Below are 6,000 nucleotides of genomic sequence, written 5' to 3'. Positions count from 1 at the left end.
AGTAAATTCAAGAGCTTTGTAATTTTAGCCTAATGTTTGTAAAGAATCCAGCAGAGCATATGCTCATAAATGGGTAAACAATAAACCCTGATTTATCCAACCTGGTGATAAGACTGTGAAGTAAGCTCGGTTTGTCACGTCCTCACCCCTTTCTCCCATGGTACCATCTCATCCTGCCCTATTGCCTGGAGATGTCCAGTGTCCCTGGTTCTGCATCCAGTGCATGAACATTGTTACGTTAACTGGTAAAGCAAATTGGAGGAAAAGGAAAAGGAATTAATATCTATAGAGCATCTACTTTGTCCAAGGCAAAAGTGCTTTAAGTACCTTGTTTCATCTAAATATCATACCCCTCCATGAAGTGGGCATTTCTAGCCTCATTTTTTTCACTGTGTCATTCATTAGCCAGATTTTCTCTTGCCTCTGCCTGACCCAGAGCCCTTGCTGAATTATAGTGCCTTCATTTTTTTTTCTTTTTAACATCTTTTTTGGAGTATAATTGCTTTACAATGTTGTGTTAGTTTCTGCTGTGTAACAAAGTGAATCAGCTATACATATACATATATCCCCATATCTCCTCCCTCTTGTGTCTCCCTTCCACCCTCTCTATCCCACCCCTCTAGGTGGTCACAAAGCACCGAGCTGATCTCCCTGTGCTATGCAGCTGCTTCCCACTAGCTATCTGTTTTACATTTTGTGGTGTATATATGTCCATGACACTCTCTCACTTCGTCCCAGCTTACCCTTCCCCCTCCCCGTGTCCTCAAGTCCATTCTCTACATCTGAGTATTTATTCCTGTCCTGCCCCTAGGTTCATCAGAACCCTTTTTTTTTTTTTGATTCCATATATATGTGTCAGCATACAGTATTTGTTTTTCTCTTTCTGACTTACTTCACTCTGTATGACAGACTCTAGGTCCATCCACCTCACTACAAATAACTCAATTGCGTTCCTTTTTATGGCTGAGACATATTCCATTATATATATGTGCCACATCTTCTTTATCTACTCATCTGTCGATGGATGCTTAGGTTGCTTCCATGTCCTGGCTATTGTAAATATTGCTGCAATGAACATTGTGGTATATGACTCTTTTTGAATTATGGTTTTCTCAGGGTATATGCCCAGTAGTGGGATTGCTGGGTCATATGGTAGTTCTATTTTTAGTTTTTTAAGGAACCTCCATACTGTTCTTCATAGTGGCTGTATCACTTTACATTACCACCAACAGTACAAGAGGGTTCCCTTTTCTCCACACCCTCTCCAGCATTTATTGTTTGTAGATTTTTTGATGATGGCCATTCTGACTGGTGTGAGGTGATACCTCATTGTGGTTTTGATTTGCATTTCTCTAATGATTAGCGATGTTGAGCATCCTTCCATGTGTTTGTTGGCAATCTGTATATCTTCTCTGGAGAAATGTCTAATTACGTCTTCTGCCCATTTTTGGATTGGGTTGTTTGTTTTTTTCATATTGAGCTGCATGAGCTGCTTGTATATTTGGCAGATTAATCCTTTGTCTGTTGCTTTGTTTGCAAATGTTTTTGCATTCTGAGGGTTGTCTTTTCGTCTTGTTTATGTTTTCCTTTGCTGTGCAAAAGCTTTTAAGTTTCATTAGGTCCCATTTGTTTATTTTTGTTTTTATTTCCATTTCTCTAGGAAGTGGGTCAAAAAGGATCTTGTTGTGATTTATGTCATAGAGTGTTGTGCCTATGTTTTCCTCTAAGAATTTTATAGTGTCTGGCCTTACATTTAGGTCTTTAATCCATTTTGAGTTTATTTTTGTATACGGTGTTCTAATTTTATTCTTTTACATGTAGCTGTCCAGTTTTCCCAGCACCACTTATTGAAGAGGCTGCCTTTTCTCCATTGTATATTGCCTCCTTTATCAAAGATAAGATGACCATATGTGCGTGGGTTTATCTCTGGGCTTTCTATCCTGTTCCATTGATCTATATTTCTGTTTTTGTGCCAGTACCATACTGTCTTGATTAATGTAGCTTTGTAGTATAGTCTGAAGTCAGGAAACCTGATTCCTCCAGCTCCGTTTTTCTTTCTCAAGATTGCTTTGGCTATTCGGGGTCTTTTGTGTTTCCATACAAATTGTGAAATTTTTTGTTCTAGTTCTGTGAAAAATGCCATTGGTAGTTTGATAGGGATTACATTGAATGTGTAGATTGCTTTGGGTAGTATAGTCATTTTCACAATGTTGATTCTTCCAATCCAAGAACATGGTATATCTCTCCATCTGTTTGTGTCATCTTTAATTTCTTTCATCAGTGTCTTACAGTTTTCTGCATACAGGTCTTTTGTCTCCTTAGGTAGGTTTATTCCTAGGTATTTTATTCTTTTTGTTGCAGTGGTAAATGGGAGTGTTTCCTTAATTTCTGTTTCAGATTTTTTGTTGTTAGTGTATAGGAATGCAAGAGATTTCCGTGCATTAATTTTGTATCCTGCTGCTTTACCAAATTCATTGATTAGCTCTAGTAGTTTTCTGGTAGCCTCTTTAGGATTCTCTATGTATAACATCATGTCATCTGCAAACAGTGACAGTTTTACTTCTTCTTTTCTGATTTGGATTCCTTTTATTTCTTTTTCTTCTCTGATTGCTGTGGCTAAAACTTACAAAACTATGTTAAATAATAATGGTGAGAGTGGACAACCTTGTCTTGTTCCTGATTTTAGAGGAAAAGGTTTCAGTTTTTCACCATTGAGAACGATGTTGTCTGTGAGTTTGTCATATATGGCCTTTATTATGTTGAGGTAGGTTCCCTCTATGCCTACTTTCTGGAGAGTTTTTATCATAAATGGGTGCTGAATTTTGTCGAAAGCTTTTTCTGCAGGTACTGAGATCATATGGTTTTCCTCCTTCAGTTTGTTAATATGGTTTATCACATTGATTGATTTGCATGTATTGAGGAATCCTTGCATTCCTGGTATAAACCCCACTTCATTATGGTGTATGATCCTTTTAATGTGCTGTTGGATTCTGTTTGCTAGTATTTTGTTGAGGATTTTTGCATCTATGTTCATCAGTGATATTGGCCTGTAGTTTTCTTTCTTTGTGCCTTTTTTGTCTGGTTTTGGTATCAGGGTGATGGTGGCCTCGTAGAATGAGTTTGGGAATGTTACTCCCTCTGCTATATTTTGGAAGAGTTTGAGAAGGATAGGTGTTAGCTCTTCTCTAAATGTTTGATAGAATTCGCCTGTGAAGCCATCTGGTCCTGAGCTTTTGTTTGTTGGGAGATTTTTAATCACAGTCTCAATTTCAGTGCTTGTGATTGGTCTGCTTATATTTTCTATTTCTTCCTGGTTCAGTCTCAGAAAGTTGTGCTTTTCTAAGAATTTGTCCATTTCTTCCAGGTTGTCCATTTTATTGGCAGAGTTTCTTATAGTAATCTCTCATGATCCTTTGTATATCTGCAGTGTCAGTTGTTACTTCTCCGTTTTAATTTCTGATTCTGTTGATATGAGTCTTCTCCCTTTTCTTCTTGATGAGTCTGGCTAATGGTTTATCAATTTTGTTTATCTTCTCAAAGAACCAGATTTTAGTTTTATTGATCTTTGCTATTTTTTCCTTCATTTCTTTTTCATTTATTTCTGATCTGAACTTTATGATTTCTTTCCTTCTGCTAGGGTTTTTTTGTCCTTCTTTCTCTAATTGCTTTAGGTGTAAGGTTATGTTGTTTATTTGAGATTTTCTTGTTTCTTGAGGTAGGATTGTGTTGCTATAAAATTCTCTGTAAGAAATGCTTTTGTTGCATCCCATAGGTTTTAGGTCTTCATATTTTCATTGTCATTTGTTTCTAGGTATTTTTAAAATAAAATAAATAAATAAATAAATAAATTTATTTATTTATGGCCGTGTTAGTTCTTCATTGCTGCGTACAGGTTTTCTCTAGTTGCAACGAGCAGGGGATACTCTTTGTTGCTGTGCGTGGGTTTCTCATTGTGGTGGCTTCTCTTGTTGCAAAGCATGGGCTCTAGGCATGCAGGCTTCAGTATTTGTGGCTCGTGGGCTCTAGAGCGCAGGCTCAGTAGTTGTGGCTCACTGGCTTAGTTGCTCCGCAGCATGTGGGATCTTCCCAGACCAGGGCTCAGACCCATGTCCCCTGCATTGGCAGGTGGATTCTAAACTACTGCGCCACCAGGGAAGCCCGGTATTTTTTTATTTCCTCTTTGATTTCTTCAGTTATCTCTTGGTTATTTAGTAGCATATTGTTTAGCCTCCATGTGTTCGTATTTTTGTACATTTTTTTTCTGTAATTGATATCTAGAGTCATAACGTTGTGGTCAGAAAGATACTTGATATGATTCCAATTTTCTTAAATTTACCAAGGCTTGATTTGTGACCCAAGATATGATCTATCCTGGAGAATGTTCCATGAGGACTTGGCAAGTAAGTGTATTCTGTTGTTTTTGGATGGAATGTCCTATAAATATCAATTAAGTCCACATTGTCTCATTTGTCATTTAAAGCTTGTGTTTCCTTATTTATTTTCATTTTGGATGATCTGTCCATTGGTGAAAGTGGGTGTTAAAGTCCCCTACTATTATTCCCTACTATTATTGTGTTACTGTCTATTTCCCCTTTTATGGCTCTTAGCATTTGCCTTTTGTATTGAGGTGCTCCTATATTGGGTGCATACATATTTACAATTGTTATATCTTCTTCTTGGATTGATCCCTTGATCATTATGTAGTGTCCTTCTTTGTCTCTTGTAATAGTCTTTATTTTAAAGTCCATTTTGTCTTATATGAGAATTGCTACCCCAGCTTTCTTTTGATTTCCATTTGCATTGAATATCTATTTCCATTCCCTCATTTGCAGTCTGTATGTATCCCTAGGTCTGAAGTGGGTCTCTTGTAGACAGCATATATATGGGTCTTGTTTTTGTATACTTCCAGCCAGTCTATGTCTTTTGGTTGGAGCATGTAATCCATTTACATTTAAGGTAATTATCAATATGTATGTTCCTAGTACCATTTTATTAATTGTTTTGTGTTTGTGTTTGTAGGTCTTTTCCTTCTCTTGTGTTTCCTGCCAAGAGAAGTTCCTTTAGTATTTGTTGTAAAGCTGGTTTGGTGGTGGTGAATTCTCTTAACTTTTGCTTGTCTGTAAAGGTTTTAATTTCTCCATCGAATCGGAATGAGATCCTTCCTGGGTAGAGTAATCTTGGTTGTAGGTTTTTCTCTTTCATCACATTATTTATTTTATTTTATTTTATTTTATTTTTCTTTCATCACTTTAAATATGTTCTGCAACTCCCTCCTGGCTTGCAGAGTTTCTGCTGAAAGATCAGCTGTTAACGTTATGGGGATTCTTTTGTATGTTATTTGTTGCTTTTCCCTTGCTGCTTTTAATATTTTTTCTTTGTATTTAATTTTTGATAGTTTGATTAATATGTATCACGGCATTTTCTCCTTGGGTTTATCCTGTATGGGACTCTCTGCGCTTCCTGGATTTGATTGACTATTTCTTTTCCCATGTTAGGGAAGTTTTCAACTATAATCTCTTCAAATATTTTCTCAGACCCTTTCTTTTTCTCTTCTTCTTCTGCGACCCCTATAATTTGAATGTTGGTGCATTTAATGTTGTCCCAGAGGTCTCTGAGACTGTTCTGAATTCTTTTCATTCTTTTTTCTTTATTCTGCTCTGCGATAGTCATTTGCACTCTTTTATCTTCCAGGTCACTTCTCCGTTCTTCTGCCTCAGTTATTCTGCTATTTTTTCCTCCTAGAGAATTTTTAATTTCATTTATTGTGTTGTTCATCATTGTTTGTTTGCTCTTTAGTTCTCCTAGGTCCTTGTTAAATGTTTCTTGTATTTTCTCCATTCTATTTCTAAACTTTTGGATCATCTTTACTGTCATTACTCTGAGTTCTTTTTCAGGTAGACTGTCTATTTACTCTTCATTTGTTTGGTCTGGTGGGTTTTTACCTTGCTCCTTCATCTGCTGCATATTTCTCTGTCTTCTCATTTTGTTTAACTTACTGTG

This window comes from Mesoplodon bidens (genome assembly GCF_964165515.1).
Source record: "Mesoplodon bidens genome assembly, chromosome: 12".
Lineage (NCBI taxonomy): Eukaryota > Metazoa > Chordata > Mammalia > Artiodactyla > Ziphiidae > Mesoplodon > Mesoplodon bidens.
Note: the sequence above shows the minus strand (reverse complement) of the source record.